At 33.7% G+C, this 18407-nt stretch overlaps 1 protein-coding gene across 1 annotated transcript in view; it reads left to right on the plus strand.

Annotated features, from left to right (window-relative positions):
• The first annotated feature begins 10223 nt into the window (after nt 1-10223).
• path (solute carrier family 36 member pathetic) overlaps nt 10224-18407 on the plus strand; it is a 36478-nt gene continuing 28294 nt past the window's right edge. The window contains exon 1 of the mRNA XM_073074910.1: nt 10224-10391. The gene's annotated coding sequence lies outside the window, so the exon portion shown is untranslated. The remainder of the gene's footprint in view (nt 10392-18407) is intronic.

Raw genomic sequence — 18407 nt, forward strand, 5'->3', positions numbered from 1 at the left:
ATCACTCGCGGCTGTACGGAACTTATTCCTCGGAGCTTTAGAAAATTAAGGAAGTCCTTGTGGCGAATTTAACAGTCACTGATGAACGACCAAAATCATCATGAAGAGAATAATAAACGTCATTAATTATCTTGATGTTTCGTAACAGACCCCAGATTATCTTAAAATGTACTACTGTGATTATGCTATTATGAATAAAGTGTACAATTTTTACGTTGCAAATCCCGTATGATGTAGTGGCTAGGACGTCTGGTTTTCACTCCGGGAGGCCCGGGTTCGAATCCCGGTACGGGATGTTGCGGCAATCGACATTCTTTTCTATTGTTTTGTTGTGTTTGATTGAATTCGTAGTGCATAGAATTTATTTTCTTTTCTCCGCAACCCCCTTTTAGTCGCCTCTTACGACAGGCAGGGGTTACCATCGCCCTATTCTAGTCCCGGAACTACAGGGACAAAGGATATGAAACTCCTAGCGACGTGTACGAAGGTCTAGCTCTGCATGAACAATACTCAACCACCACCAGACAGATGGCGCTACAATCTGCGAAATAATATTTAACGGTTGAATTGCTTTATTGTAATTGCAAACTAAATGAACTTGCAATTCTAGTTATTTTAACATAATTGTTTGACATAATGCTCTACATTAGACACCCGATGCATTACCCTTTGAGTACGAAACGCTAAAAAGGAATAGGTACATAACCAAAACAACACTGCTACCTTACTAATATAAATATTATAGATAACTCAGAAACAGCTGTGGTATTGTGGCGTTGTTAACTTTTATATCGTCTTAAATCATTCCACATTCCAAATTGCTCTAATAATTTAAATGTAATATACAGTAAATCTCTCTATTTTACGGCACGAACCGTACGGCTTTGTCACTATTTATAGACTCCGAAAATAGCTTTTTAGTATAAAGTATCCGCTGAACATTTGCGTATCTATTTTCGTACAATGCAAACACATTAAGATCAATGATGTTTTAAATTCCTCAGTACGTGACGACGTGAACGGGCTACGGGACAGCAGACGTGAGCTTTCGGCACCGGCGATTAAAGATTTATATATACACTATGTACAGATATCGTACGTATTACACATGTTCCTAGACGAAACAAAATCATGTCGTTCTATACAATTTTTATGAATGTATTTTAGCCCATTCAAATGGTACAAATTTTGGTCCTCCGAAAAATAAAATTGCAACCAAATGTAACATTTCAATGGTCAATTTTTATTATTACTTATATAAAAGTAGCAAACGAGCATGCAGTCCAGCTAATAGTAAGTGGCTACTGCCGCCCATGGACATCTGTACTCAACCCTATATATATAGATAGATAGGATAGGATAGGATATAGATAGGATTAAATATTCTTACCTGAGGTCGGCAGACACGCGCTGCCATTCCTGAGGAATAAGCTGGAACGCCTCGGAAAAGTACCCATGTCCCATTACTACACCCTTAAGAACTTCAACATCGTAAGTAGATCACGCAGATACGAACTATACGTGTTAAAATATTGTACAGAAAAATATGATTTTGTCAAAAAATATGACGGACCGTATCTGACACGTATTACCAATGTCTGTAGAGTAGAATGCACCATTAATTGCTTTTCAAAAGCTAGATACTGTGATCAAACAATATATCCACACGCCTGTTAACACCGTTCACAGCTACATTTGGATGCTCGCAGCTACTGAACGCTATGCAGAACTACTGTAATCGCATCAGCGCGATATGTGACTAAAACGCAACAAGTAGTCAAAACGACGCAGCATCGAACAATCGCCAAAACGCAAATCGCCTAGCCAACAGTAGCTAGTCTGCTTTGAACGTACCGTATTTTCTATAACGCAACTGAACGCAACGTCTAAACGTGAAGCAGCATCGAGCAATCGCTAAAACGCAAATCGCAAAAGTCAAAAGTCGCTAGTCTGCTTTGAACGTACCGTCATATATGCAGAATTGTAGACGTCGATACGTATGTAACATTCGTGCCAGACTCGTCGTCGCATCAGCTCGTCACACGTATTTTTATGAGAACAAATTACATACTATTATGATATACCTATTTATATTTAGGGAAGTATGTTAGTATAATAAAATGATCACAAGACCACAACTGTTTTACTGATTCTGTAATATTCATATGGAAAGAATAACTGTGTTTATATACGGCATATTTCTTAGAAAAGATAAAAAATAACACGATTACTGATAACAAGGGTAAACAGTAAAGATAGGTAGAGGTAGAAAAAATAGGAAAACAATGTTTTTCCTTTATGCACTGGTACATTATATTATGTCAGTGAGAGCATAGTCGTTAGAACTCGGCCTCAATTCGGTCTGAGTATCGAACTCAGATGCAACTCGGACTTTTCAAAGAAGCGGGCGTTTTAAAAATGTTCACTAAGGTGTGTGAAGTCTTTAGATCACATTTGGCCAGCACGGTGGATTATGGCCTAATCCATCGCGCTCTGGGAGACACGCGCCTAGCAGTGAGAGAATTATGTGACGACGACTTTATATTATATTTTAACTGTACTGGATTTAGGTCTCGGGATGAGAAAGGTTAACACCACAATCCACACTGGTCAACTACGCCAGTAATACATACATATAATGATCACATGTTAGAAATTCTCAGACATATACAACGGTTTCTACGACTGTATCCCTTCGCTATAAAATCACACGGCAATATTTTCGAGCACATGTGTGCGAGCGCATTGCACTGGCGCGGAACTTCCCGCATATGTGCAGGATCATATAGGAAACTAGATTAACACTATGTTGAACGGGGCCCTTCTAAATAAGAGATCTAAATACCTTACTTGTAATTCCCGTTTTTAAAACTCAATTTATCCAAATGCCTATCAGTCACTCAATTAGGTTGTTTATAGATTTACCCATGGAATACGGATACTTTAGCGGAGCGAAATAATTCTAAGTTTATGTTTATACCGGTTTACCTTCAAACCATACCGTTTCACTGAAACACAAAAACTGTTTAGACATAGTGGGGCGGTGGTAGATCGGTCGCTCGAACTATACCACAGTATATGGATATACAGTAATTTAACTCGGTCCTGACCTTGAATTAGATACCTACGGTTGCGCTGGGCACGGTAACGCGTTAGGGCTGCCTGCCTACAGTTTTTTAATTACATCTGCATACTTGACTTTCTTTTTAATTTTTTGATTGTAAATGTTGTATTTTTTTATTTAAACAAATGAATGCTATAGTTAATTATATAGAAAGTGTTGAATGAAAATGCATGTTATGTTTCTTAATATGTATATATTACGTAATAAAAACTATTTTTATAATTGGGTACTTGACAGTTACAACAATAAAATATGAAATATGTTCGACATGATAGCTTATAAATTAACACAAATTATACAAAATTTAGTTTAAATATCTAATAATAATTTATCTAATAATAATTCTATAGGAGTGCCGGCAGGCTATATCGTCACGGGACTCTGAACAGTTTGATTCGTCAGGCTCTTGCTACCGTCTCTATACCAGCGACTTTAGAACCCCCAGGTCTTTTTAGAGACGATGGCAAGAGACCTGATGGAATCACTCTAGTTCCATGGAGTCTCGGACGACCCTTGATATGGGACGCAACATGCGTTGATACTTTAGCCCCCTCTCACCTAGCTTATACTTCAGTGAAAGCGGGGGCCGCAGCCGACCATGCCCAGGCTATCAAGCGTCGTAAATATAGTAATTTATTAGACAATTACTTGTTTGCGGCGCTTGCTATAGAGACAATGGGTCCATGGTCATCTGACATGAAAAAATTCATGTCAGATATGTCGACCAAACTTGTCACTGCTTCCGGTGACCAAAGAGCTGGCGGCTATTTTGCACAAAGATTGAGTCTTGCCGTGCAGCAAGGAAACGCCGCCAGCGTTTTGGGAACCATGCCTCACACGGCAATTTTAGATGGCTTATTTTATTTATAGTTTTCTTGTATATTTTGTAAATAAGTCCTTTTTTAGTTTATAGTTTATTTTATTACATAAAATTTCATATATATAGTAACTATAATTGTAAATAAATTTATTTAACTCTAATAAATAGAATACAGTAATATTAAAAAAAAAAAATAATAATAATAATTTTAATATAATCTATACTCCGATTCATAATTGGGTGTCCAAAATGTAAACAAAGGTGTTGACCTATCAAGAAAATACTTTTCAAATGGTAGTTTCTTATTTTTGACGATCTTAAAATAATACAACAATAATAAAATATTGATCTAAATAAATTAAGATCAATTCTCATTTTCTAATATTTATATTACCTCATTCAGAATAGTCCCTCGGCGGCATATCGCGCGAACAAACGGGTGCCGAAAGGCCGCTAAGCCACGCCCTCAGCCTTTGTTGCGCCGCGCGACGACGAATAAATACGACGCGTGCGTTGTGCAAGCAAGCCCTTCGTTTATCAACAGTTTCGAGTTTTATTTTGCGCGGGAATAATAAAAGTTGTAAATTGGTCGAAGAAATAGTTTTATTCTATTAATTCAGAAGAGGGATAACCTCAAATAACAAGTTCTGACACCTGTCTACTGAACCAAAATTACAACAATCATACGTATTTTTTTAAAATATCAAATTGTATTAATTAAAAACTAATCTAATTTAGTAGTAGTAGTACCTAGTAGATTAAGTATCTAGTATTAACATAAAAATCATTGTAATTGTCTTACCTTTCGGAGTTTCCAGGCAGTTTAAAAAATGTTATATCTGGATGTGTTATTGACGAATTGAAGCAACCAAAAACAACACAATATAATCTATAACTTTTCTTCGCCATATTATTCTTGAAACAACAAAATATCTTACAAAACCGTCACATCACCCGCTCGTCACCGTGGCACATTCACGAATGTTCGTTTACCGAGTTAGTACCGGCCCGAGGCGAGTAGGCGTGGCTTGCGTTTCGTGCGTTTGTATGAAGATAAAATACTGTATATCCTTATACTGTGACTATACTAAACCTCTCGATCGTGGAGTCCGAAGTTCAAATGCCAGGCACGCAAGTAATTAGAAATTCAATATCACTTGCTTTAAGGCTGAAGAAAAATATCCTGAGGAAACCTACATACCCGAAAGATGTCAAAAAAAAAACCGCTGAACTTTAGAATGCTGAAAATGTAAACATACGTTGTGTATATAGCATAAATGAGCACTACGGGTGTAAAATAGAAGTTGACAGATTGCTTAAACATCTTTTGATTTTGTATAAACCTTAAACAAAATATCTTAAATAAGTAGTTAAACCTTGTATTTGGCTTTCTGGAGAAAAATAATGAACCGTTTGACCGTTTCAGTCGGGTTTTTGATTTTTTAATTAAATTCCTTGTTGAATATTAACATAATATAAACGATACAGAAAGTTTTTGTACTGTACCCTTACCATGAGTTTTCAAAATAGCCCACAATTTTACGTTACGTTTACTCAATCCAATATTCTGTTCCGTTTGCTTCAGTAGACTGAGTAAACATAACAATAAGTAAGTGCTCAAGTCTTTTTGTTTACCTCACATGTTCACAAAAAAGAGAGACAAAACATAAAGCGCCATTTTGTCAATTTAGACATTTAATGTTACTTATTGACACTATAGTTCTGATACAATCCGCTAGGGGCGCTGATTGGAAATTGTATGGGCAAATACGTAAACAAATATCAAAACAGTCATATTTGTCAAAACGTAAAATCTCATGGTAAGGGTACTGTACAATTTCTGTTTACATTTACTAAACAACGCCTAAAAACTATAGGTACTAACTTATACTTACCCAAATTATTTTGTATAATTTATTGGGAAAAACAACTAGAATAGGTAAATTCTTTAGAATAAAATACTATATTGTGATAAAATGAAAAAATCTTAATTTTTAGTGGATTTTTATCTATTTATATATTACGTTTTATGCTATTGATCTATTAAGAATATAGCTTATCACTAGTTGAAGTTACTTATATTATTTGAGTTATAAATAAGAAATGTTTTATTATTAAACAACGCTACAATAATAAAATTTAGAAATAAATAAAAAAAAAATATATCAAATGTGAAATTAAACAGGGTAAAAAAATAAAAAAATACTTTGAAAAAGTTAGGATCCACTTAAAAAAGGAATAGTTTTAAAAAAATACCAAAAATTTTAAGAAGTACAAATTCAGAATGGAAAAAGTAAAAATATGTAAAAAAAAAAATGATACTATGGACACTTAATGCTCCCGGGTGGATTTGAACCACCGCCTCCCGGCTTGACGACCGAGCACGCTAACCATTACGCCACGGAAGCTACATGAGCAATGGGCGAATTAGCCTACAGTATAGTCCATTTCAAATACATTTTCTATTTTAATTTACATAGTCTCGTTATTCATCAATACAGAAAGTTTTTTTTATTGTCCAAAATATATTTTCTTACATTTACTAAACAACTCATAAAAACTATAAGTAGGTACGAAACCAAAATACTTTCTGTAATTTCCTGGGAAATAGGATTAGAATAAATAAATTTCTAAGAATAAAATGCTATATTTTGATAAGATTAATTTTATTCTTAAAGACATTTTTAGTGCATTTTTTCAAAACATGGAAACTGAAATATGATATTACGTGTTTCGCCATTGATATATTAGGAATGTAGCTTATCAATAGGTAGTAGAAGTAACTTACCTATGTTATGTGAGTTGTTAATAAAAAATATTTTATTATTAAACAATGCCAAAAGAATAAAATAATAAATAACAAAATAGGAAATAAAATAAAAAACAAAACTAAAAGATAAAAATGTGAAATTAAACAGGGTAAAAACATTAAAAACCAACTATGCAGCAAATATGCTTCCGGGTGGGATTGAACCACCGCCTAGAAACCAACCCCCCATTTAAAAGGTGCCAATTTGAAAGCCAGCACTATGAAAATTAGCCATTACCTTACTGGTCAAACATAGTGGAACTTTAATTCTATCGTTTATGGAAAATTAACCCTTATGCGGGTTAAATAAGTGCATTCGGGTTTTTGATTTTTAATTAATTACCTACTTGTTTTCATTACGGAATTTCTTGATTCGGTCGCCGCGCTCAAAGCCCGCGATAAAAGCTATGCAATAGCTTAAAAGTTCTCAAACGTATGTGAAGTCTACAAATACGCACTTGACCAGCGCAGTGGACTATAGCCTAATTTGAGAGGACACCCGTGCCCAGCAGTGAGACAGGGTTGATGACAAGTGGAAATAAATATGGTTTAAAACCATAACACGGTTATGGAGGTCACATAGTGTAGTCATCAATGATACTACCTATATAATACATGTTTATTAGATTCATTAATTTAAATACAAATTAAGTCACGAATCTATTATTAGGAGAAGTAGCGGTTTGATGACTCATTATGTTTTCAAAGGACATAATTAACATATACAAAGTCGTGCATTCCTTGTATGTAAACTTTGTATGTAAACTTGCGTTTGTAATCATTTTTGAAGAATCCTTTGTGGTTAGACTCCGGGGCATCACCGTCACACTTATTTCTGCCGTATAACAACAGTGCCGTGTTTCGTTTTGAAGAGTGAGGGGCACTTACCTACTTAGGTATTAAAGACGTTACAACTACTTTTGAAAGTTCCCCTCGATTTCTCTGATCTGCCATCATCAGGCCCGGATTTCCTTATAATGGTACCACCTTGAAAATATTTTTTTCCAACAAAGAAATCATCAAAATCGGTTCATAAGCGACGAAGTTATCCCCGCACAAACATTAAAAAAATAAAAAAGCATACGATACTTCCTCCTTTTTTTAAGTCGGTTAAAAGGTACCCTACCTCTTATCATAGGACATTTATAGAATTAAAAATCGCATACACACCTACCGTCAACGGCGTCAACTATTATCGCTCGCAAACGGTCACAGTCGATTATTTTTTAGGTGACGTTCAGTTACATTAGGTGACGTCACGTCTCTTTCAGGCCTCCCACGGACTCGATAAGCGGTTTCACGAACCGTAGGTACACGTAAAGTGTAATCGGCATTGCGTCAGCCGCGCATTTTAGAAGGTGGAATGAAGTGGAAATGCTTGTAGGTGCGTCTTTGTTACATCAGCCAAAAGTTGTTACACGCTACGAAAATTTTAAACGAATTCTAAATAAAATACTAAGAATAATCTATCTGAATAGACTCCGAATTTTCCTGTTTACCTCAATTTTTGGCTGAAAGCGCGAGATTGGGTGGTTTAAACAAAAATATGAAAAAACTAAAAATAAATAATAATAAAAATGTTTTATTCATTTATAAAAAAAAATACTTTTCTTAAATTAGTGGATAATAATATTTTGAAGTACCTAATATTTATTTAGCGCGCCATGAGAGACACAAGACTTTGAGAAGGGAAAGCTACATTACGATTAAGTATATTATATATAAAATTCTCGTGTCACAACGTTAGTTACCGTACTCCTCCGAAACGGCTTTACCGATTTTCACCAAATTTTATATGCATATTCAGTAGGTCTGAGAATCGGCTACTATCTTTTTTTCATACCTCTAAGTGATAATGGTTTTTCACCCTTAACATTTTTTTTATTTATATGGCAACTCAACGTTTGGAGGGTCAGCTAGTAAATTTATAAATTTGACAAGCTATATTCTGTAACTATATTTTTTTAATATCTTACAACGCGTGTACACATTGTTACCCGCCCTGTTTTTAGCCGAGATCGAAAAGGAAAGAAAGAAAGAAAAGGAAGGATCGAAAGAATTTACGTTCGGCTATACGTATTTTTTTTTATAAATGCACCAAAGAAGCGGTTTCTTATAAACACACATACTTTCTTTCTTAAAATATGTTTCTTAATATCCATGGGCAATCATCACGCACGAAGATTAAAGATAATACATAATTATTAATTACACATTTTACCTTCAAATAACTTAGAGATAGTAGTAGCAAGAGATATGACGGGTTACTTTAGCTAATACTGAATTCATATTAATTTAGTCAAAAACAATATTAAACTTTCATTTCTTTATTATGTGACATTATTCACTATTTAAAAAAAACTGTCCGCTCTTAAAGTACTGTAACCCTGTATTCATTTAGAAAAAAAACAATTGCTTTTTCATTACGAGTAAATAAAAAAAAAACAATCAAAAGCATTAAAAAACAAATGCAAATATAGAACTGCCCCATCTCTACCACCTCTACCGTTATATGATAAACCAAATGAAGGTTAGTCTATGAGTACAATAGTCAAATTATTAGTGACTGAACCAGCGTACATAGTGTACATACTAATTTTAGCACGTACTGAAACTTTCAGTGAATCATTCGTTATGCAAAACCTTAGTCGTCATCACCATAACTACATTGTGTCAACAAACGGCGCGACATAATTAGTGAAAAGTCCCTACTAGGTACCTATTGTCGTATGATTATAAAGTTAGGTTATAAAAAATAAATAAATATTAGCCTATAAAGCAGTACTATTGTCGAAATCGATCAGAATTACCAATCACGTTCCTACTTATAAAAAAGGTAAAGGTGGTAGAGTCGGTGTGATTCGGCTGAGGAACCACCGCCACACTCATTTCTAGCGTGATACAGTTCTGCGTATCAAAGGGTGTGGATGCCAGCACTTAGGGGATCTTAATCCTCATGATCCAACGAATTTGCGATCGGCTTCAGGTAGAACCTGTTATATATGGAGTTGGTTACAAATGTCCTTGACCGCTTACTATCTAGAATTCTAGATTACTAGACTGCATGATCGCTGTCTACTCCAATCTTATAAAATAAAATAAAAATGTCGCTTAATATCATAAATCTTAGTACCTAAGATCAAAATACGTTTAACATTTGTTTACAATTAGGTCTACATCATGACTATGTAAATGAGTAACCAATCTAAAAATATACTTTGATTCTATTACCGCTCGAACTACAAACGCGTTCGTAACCTCATCACCTTATGTCAGTCAGTAGGGCAAGTCTCAAAAATCGACCGGATAATACAATAACAGCGCCTGGCGCTTAACGTACGTTAAAACGTATCGACGCACGGCGTTACGGCTACGTCGTCGGGCTCCGTTTCTTGTCCCATACATAGTTCATGACGCAACAATCGGTCTCGCTTGCTCGCGAGTCGTGGCGCGTGTGTCGAGTACACACTCGACTCGCCAACGCCATACCGACGCTCATTCCGATTTTAACCAGCGTACTGGCTGGTCGCACGCTCCCCTCTATTTTTAAAAACACGTGGCTCGGTGGTTCATCCATATCATAACCTACAAGCCACATCGGTAACCCGCCAGCTGCTGCTGAGGGCCCCTCACCCCAAGTAAGTGATTTTGTAAAAATACCCGCTATGCGCTTTTCGAAATATTTTATAAACACGATTTTACAATTTCGAGGAATAGTATTTCAAAGTAAATGAAATCTTGTGTAATTACGTTTTTGCGAGCTCTTTTACGATAGACTGCACCTTTATTATAATATATTTTTTATAATTATTCTATATTTATTTCTCCTACAGTCGTTAAGCATTAAACCATACGGTTCTTAATTTATGTCATAAATCTTATTTTATGAATTAATATTTTATCTACTTAGAAAATATTTATTTATTTAATTTAAAATATGTTCAATTATTTTTGTTTAAGTCATTTATCGATAAGTTACAAACGCACGTACATAATTAACATTTAAATTATATTTGTTTCCTCGATAATAACAATCCTTTATCATACAAAATTTATGTCATTAGTCCGAATAAAATAAGATTAAACTAAATTAACTTATTTTTATTAACACTAAAATTATAACTTGGTGTTGCGACGTCATTACTTTCTATTGCAGTTTTTTATCAATAAAACTGAGTATCTATGTATTATCCTTAGTGAGCATAAGAATTGTTTAATTTATTTTAACTTGAATGTACTTGACATTCGTCGCAAAGTTCAGGAAACCGGTTGAACAAACCTGCGCGAGCGTACTATAGTGTTTAATCTAATCGGGGGTGTGTTTACGTGTTTAATATTCATTCCAAATTTCAGACACTCTGTTTTCTTTATAAAAAAGAACATATATTAAAAAAATACATATTTAAGTCGGTATACGTTTCCGGCTTAATCAAAAAATTCGTCATGTTTGTTTTTTAATGACAAATTTTAGTATTTTTGTTTTATTTCCGTATTCCGTATGTGAAGTAAAAAGTTGAAAGTCATACCTACTGTGTAAATGCACTTTTACTACAAAGATCACCGACGGCGGGTCAATGACTTCCAGAAGTTAACTGTGGTTCAATACCTCATTGTATCAATCACACGTCATCACACTTTCATTGATCTAGTTACAAATTACAACTGTAACACACTCATTATAAACAACTAACAACTTACTGTTAGTTCAAGCTACCCAAAATGTGTGTAATTAAAGCTGACTAATTAACAATTACAAACTGTACATGTTAATATGTTTTTAACACGATGCATATTACCTATACACGGTAAAACTGTAACGTTATTTTTACGACGTTAATTTTTTAGTGTATGTTACGATCCCCTGGCGAATAATAACCCAATAGTCCAAGATCTGACTGCGTAGTTTCCTCACACCTCTACATTTAAATCAAAGTACATCTTTTGTTAAATACTACTGCATACTAGAAATTGTTAAATTTCGATTTGTGTCAAAAAAGAATAGTCGTTTATCTTCCTGTAATTAACGTTTTAGGTATTTTTTAATATACAACAACAATAATAGCGTCTTCAAACTTTATTTTGATAAACAAAATTGTAGTACGCTAAAATTGTAGGAGCATTTATAAAAAAAATACTGTTAACTACTTTTAAGCACGACTTAGAAGTCATACTAATATTGATCCTGTCTAGGGCAGCCGTCCTATGCCTAAACAGTCGATACCGGACAAAATTTAAAAAAAATATATTGGTAAATCGGAAGGACTTGTATGCCCATACATAATCGATAATAATCGAAGCTTTTCCGAACGAAACGCTCATTATTACTAAATAAGTTTTAAATTTAGTTTTTTCACTATGTTCAAGACGTAATTCATTTTAGTAGTAAAATGCGTACAATTCGACACATACAGCGATCTAATTTACCTACTTAGCAAGCGGAGTAAAACAACATTCTTGTTCAAACACTCCAAGGTAATCACAAGTATTGTTATATGAAATTATCTGTTAATTATTTGCTTACTAAAAATAGGGTTAGTGATAAGGGCTCAAGGCTGATCTTTGATAAAACGTTTGTATTTTATGGACACCACCGTCCTTGTCCCTATGAATCTTATTTGAACAGGGTACAATGAACCCTTTTTAAAGGGGTGAAGGGTAAAGTAAACGAACCACAATATTATTCCCATAGACGCATTTTTTGCGCTACGCTTATCCAGTTGAAAAGATATTTTTCATTAGAATTAAAGGCAGCAACATATAAATTATAAAAGCGTTCCGGTACAAAAATACGATAACAAATAATAATCATAATTTATCAACCCAATAATATACATACCAACGCTGAGACTTGTATTTCCCAAACTAAAAAGTCTTTCTTGTGTCTTCCAAAATAAAACCGTTTGGGCCATAGTCCACTTTACATTTGAAATGTTTAAGTAAGGGATATTACTTATATAATTTTTATAAGTAAGTGAGGTCAGAAATGACGAAATACATATACCAATGTAATAAATGAACTCATGAATAAATCACAAATATAGCTAGGAATAATTAGACAATTCTTTAATTATTTTTTATTAAAACTGCAATTACTATTTCATTTGTATTCAAGAACTTTAATAATTTATATTATAAATAAACTTTTAAAAATGAAATTTCTTAATAAATTTCCAAGGGATAGAATATTTAATCTAATTCTATTAGATAGATCAATATTGCACTCGTTGAATATTATTATAGAAAGGAAAGATTATATTGTATCGGTTTTAGGCAAATACTTAATCAAAAATAGAAAATTAGAAATCTACAACTTTTTAATACATTAGATCGTGTACATTGTACAACATAATAATTATGTAATGCCAACGTGCGCCTATCATGCACACAACAACTAAAAATTAAAAAAAAAATGATAGTTTATTGTCTGTAGTGTCACTTAGATCTAGATCTAGACGAATATATTTTGTAGGTACTTACGACAACAATAATATTTATTTACATCTGAATGCTTTTAAACACGCGCCATGATTTTGTGACGAAATCAAAACTCGTGCAACTCGTATTTACAACAATTTAAATCGATTATTTACGTTTTTAAATCGTTCACGGACATATTGTTACCTTTCAGATTAACTTGCTATCTTAATCAAATGAAAAGGCTATCAGGGCTTTGCTTGAAAACATGTACTTAAATATCAGGTAGATAAATAAAATATCACCTTCACATTATTTGCACTTCTTGCCGTAGAAAGTTAGCCACGCACCTACACTACGTCACTGCCAAAAATACATAAGCCCAACTCATCTCTCATGAAACTGTCATAGTAAAGCATTGACACTATGACCTACATAATACGATTCAGTAGAAAAGTGTAAGTCACAACGTAGAATAATAAGTGTTATTAAGTATTCATTAAGCATTATTAATAAGTAAATATTGTTTGTATATGTTCCCGAAATAAGTCTTTGTCATCGTCAACCAATTAAAATCCCACTGCTGGGCACGGATCTCTTCATAGAGTTAGAGCGATTTTAACACGCTTTTATTAGCTTGACCTGTATGTAAGTATGTAACGGAATCATTGAACTCGATTTTTACCCACAACGGTCCGATTAATTTAAAATTTTGAACACTCATCGACAACTGATGACAATACGCAATTAACATAATTTTATCACATTCTCCTCATCAGGATCGTCAGGAATCAGGATAAACGATTTCATTTGTGCGATTTTCGCGTGGTTTTTAGATTTTAAACTATAATTATACATTTTTAATTTTTTATGTCAACATAAATATCAATCGTGAATCACTGAGTTCACACATCTCGGTATAAATATTGAGACAATCATTTTCGATCTGTTCACCTGTAAAAAAAAACAATTCAGCTGCTACTAAGCTGGTAGCGCCTGATTGATTTATACGAAACTCATCTCATGAAAAGAATAAGCACATAGGTCACTTTTAATTACCAAAAATAAAATAACGCAGGTAACTAATGAAATTCATGTAATTACTCACGTGATTCGAGTAGAGATTAGATAATTTTCTAAATGCCTATTAGGATATATTTTATCTACGAATAAACGATGACTTCAAATCAAATCAAATCAAATCAAAATTTTTTATTCAAAATAGGTTCTTTACATATCACTTTTTGAATGTCAAAAAACTACCACCACTTCACAAGGTGTCACACTTTAAATGCATTTTCTGGTTTTAATGTCATCGTTTATTCTACTTTATCAGAGGTAAATAGAATTACGTGTGTCCTTAAGCCTAATGCGATTATATAAATACGATACAACAGAAGTCATATCGGAAAAGTTCGTAAAACCGATCATTCCCGAATCAGGTGTGATTTCAAGATCGCATACAATTAATTAGCAAGAAACTCATTTAATTATAGCAAGTCATTTATTTGACCTAAGAGTATTCGTTGAAATTCTATATTCAGCGGTAAAATTCAGTTTTAATGTAACTTTTACTCGAAATACTATGTTTCGTAACACATAATAAGTACCTATTTAAGATATTTTATAAATAAGCACGTATTTACTTAATGTTCCATAAAGAAGACTTCCTTAAACATATTTGTTTATAAATGCTTAAAACAAACATTCACTTAATATGTTCTAATGAAGTAATTGCAAAATGAGCCCCACTATCGTCGTTGTCTTTGATGACGGGAAATTCATCTTCATTTAAACTTCCCGAATGGAGAGTTGATAGTATACCGCTAATACAAAAACAATGACTTGCAATCCAAGCCGTTTTAGTATTATTATTAGTATATTTCAATAACTACAAGAATTAAAAATTATTTAAGTATTTATTTATCGGCTTTGATATTATTTTTTCCTCCCTCTATTAAGATTGGTTATCAGTGCCTAGATATTAAATTGGTTTATCAATTTTGTTATGATGTCAAATTATCCACGCAAATACCTTATGTAATTCATCAAGCTTACGAAAAGGATTATCAGATATGGATAAAGCATGTATAGGTCTATTTAGCATTACAGCGGTAAGCAATAAGTACTTAGTACTTACAAAATGTTTTACGTCTCTTTGGCAGCTCGCCGACGCGCCATTGATATATTTTAAAACAAACTTTCTTTGTCTCTTGTTGTGTGAATGCAGTTTTCGAAACCGGTCGAGCGATGCGAGATTTAGCGAAGGCACTAATGTATTCGTAATGTGAGCGATATGATAGTTTGCCCTTCAACTTTTATTGATCTAGCTTAGCATTTGTACCTACTTTTAAATTATAATAAATAACGTTGTCACGTACGTCATGTGGAAGTCGTTTGCATAATATATTAACACGTTATAATTAGGTGCATAACAATCGAAATATTGATTGTTATGTGAAACTGACTACAATACTTCCGCCGCCTTTACTATGAGTACAGAGGGCCCGCGCCCAGGGCCCTTAAACTTAGTAGGGCCTCCGAAAGACCAATAAATTTGATTAAATGACACTTGTCTGAGAATTACGGTCAACATATATAAATTATTTTTTATACTACTTTGCAATGGCCCCGGCATTCCGTAGGAACCGTCTTGCTTTCTGCATAAACTTACTCCCGTAATTGGCCTACAGTGGCATCACTTCTAAGCACGAACTGAGATCTGTCAAACAATAGTTATTTTTTTTATTTTCTTACACATACCTAATTATGGAAAATGAACGTTTTATCATCCTAAGATTACATTTGATTTGATATAACGGAAGAGTAATACAACAATGTCATATAATAGTAAAGAACCGACTGCGTTACACGTGACACTTTATAGACACTTGCTATATTTTATATTCTAATAGCATTGCTGATGTATGCAAATAGTTGCAGACAATAAGTACATCACCGGATAGACGTTTACAACGTACATATAATTTATTCGGAAAATATGAATTACAAATTAGATGACTCCTGCGTATTACTCTACAAATGAATATAATTGAACGCGCCAAAAATATCCCGCTATTTGCAGTAAAGTCATGCGAAAAATATTATTGTAAATTAATTGTCCGAAAATAGCGGCGTTTGACGTCAATTATCGTCTTGCCTTATTTCTTTTCTTTACTGGATCGAAACAATAACCAAATTTTGGCTATACTATAAAATAGACTGGTCTACAAAATGTGACATGATGTGTCAAGGAGAAATTATAGCGGTCATATGGTTGCGTCACAAATAATTAACATTATAATATTATCTTTCGTAAAAAAATATGCAAATTACCTACTTATAGGTAACACAACACAACCACAACCTACTTATAGGTAAATGGTGGTAGAACCCTTTGTGGTTCGACTCCGGCGGCACCACCGCCACACCTATTTCTACCTAATAACAGCAGTGTTAAGCGCTGCTGTGTTCCTGTTTGCAGGTTGTGGTAAGGGAGACAGACTTTTCCGAGGCGTTCCAGCTTAGTCCTCAGGGGTAGCGGCGCATTTGTGGCCGACCTCAGGTAGGAATATCTAATCCTATCTAGGGTTGATTACAGATGTCCATGGGCGGCAGTAGCCACTTACCATCAGGTGAACTGCATGCTCGTCTGCTACTCTTACATTATAAAAAAAAAAAGCAACAGGTAAGATTAATCATAAAACCAGGCAAAAATTAGATAGATCGAGAGTTAATAATGGCGTTAATTAGTAGGTACATTTTTGCTCAACATGAATAAGAGTACGCTTACCTATTTTAGATAAATTTTATCTTACTCGCGCTAGGTGGCCTTAATTTCTCAACGTGAATAAATTCAGCAGGAGTGATTGACGTGAACTGAAATTTGCATTACACAAGAGAAATTTCTTTTCATGACTGACCTAGCACATGATCGTAAATAACCAACATGTAATAATTAGAAGGTGGTAGAACCCTATGTGGTTCGACTCCGGCGGCACTATCGCCACACCTATTTCTACCTCGTGCCTGTGTTAAGCGCTGCCGTGTCTGGTTTGAAGGGTGTGGTAAGGGAGACATACTTTTTCGACGCGTTCCAGCGTAGTCCTCAGAGGTAGCGGTGCATCTGTGGTCGACTTTAGGTAGGAATATCTAATCCTATCTGGGAATGATTACATGTACATGGGCGGCAGTAGCCACTTACCATCAGGTGGACTGTATGCTCTTCTGCTACTCCTGTATTATAAAAAACATGTACCTAGGGAGATGTAAAAAAAATATATACCTAGGGAGATGTTATTGATATGAAAACGATTCTAAAATATATCCTAATTTATTAATAATTTATATCGATTTCAGACACGGTTACAGATATGGAATTATTTCGAATAATCCGATTGTTTCGCATTATTATATTTTTAAGTAATTGTAAAAGTAAATAAAATACACACAAGTAATGATTATAAAGTAAATATAATTTCTTTTCATTTTTTTACAAAAAAATAAATGTTTGTTGTTTAGATCTTAACCGTTATAATTCGAAACTTTAATTCTGGTTACGATTTCGGATATATGTACGTATTTCTATTTCGCAAATCCAATAGTTGCGATTACGGACCTCCTTGACGTATTTATTCGATATCGATCGCAGTATTGTAAGCAGATGTTGCCATGTTTTATAGCGTTCCATATCCAAAGAGTAAAAACGGAACCCTATTACTAATTAACCATTATTATTTGGTTAAGCATCCGCTGTCTATCATTGTGCCTCTTGATCCGTAGGACACATGAAATTTTTACATAGTATGTATAACGATGTTTGCTATGTTAAAAAAAATATTAAAACGCTCTTTATTACGTCGTTTTTCGTTTCATGGAGTGATCCGTAATTTATTAATTTAATTATTACAAAATCCACAGCTCTTAAAAACATACAAATACATTTCTTATATAGTATTTCTTACAGCCAATTACGGATTTACAATTTTTTAAAGAACTCATAACAGCACGAATAAGGGTTTTATAAATAGATATTAATATATATAAATACAGGTATAAATACTATGATTATATAATTAATTTCAAAGATAAACACTCATATATGAAACATAATTTATATACTAATAATATGTATATTTCAATTGTACGTTTACTTAGTCACTAATATGGAGATTATTAAGGACTTTATGTACCTCTTTTTTAAAACTATTTTTACTTGCATGGAAAATGTCTATTGTGTT

The sequence above is a fragment of the Epargyreus clarus genome, unplaced genomic scaffold, assembly GCF_041222505.1.
Source record: "Epargyreus clarus isolate Ecla_fem2 unplaced genomic scaffold, WU_Ecla_fem_2.2 ptg000007l, whole genome shotgun sequence".
In the NCBI taxonomy this organism is placed as follows: Eukaryota; Metazoa; Arthropoda; class Insecta; order Lepidoptera; family Hesperiidae; genus Epargyreus; species Epargyreus clarus.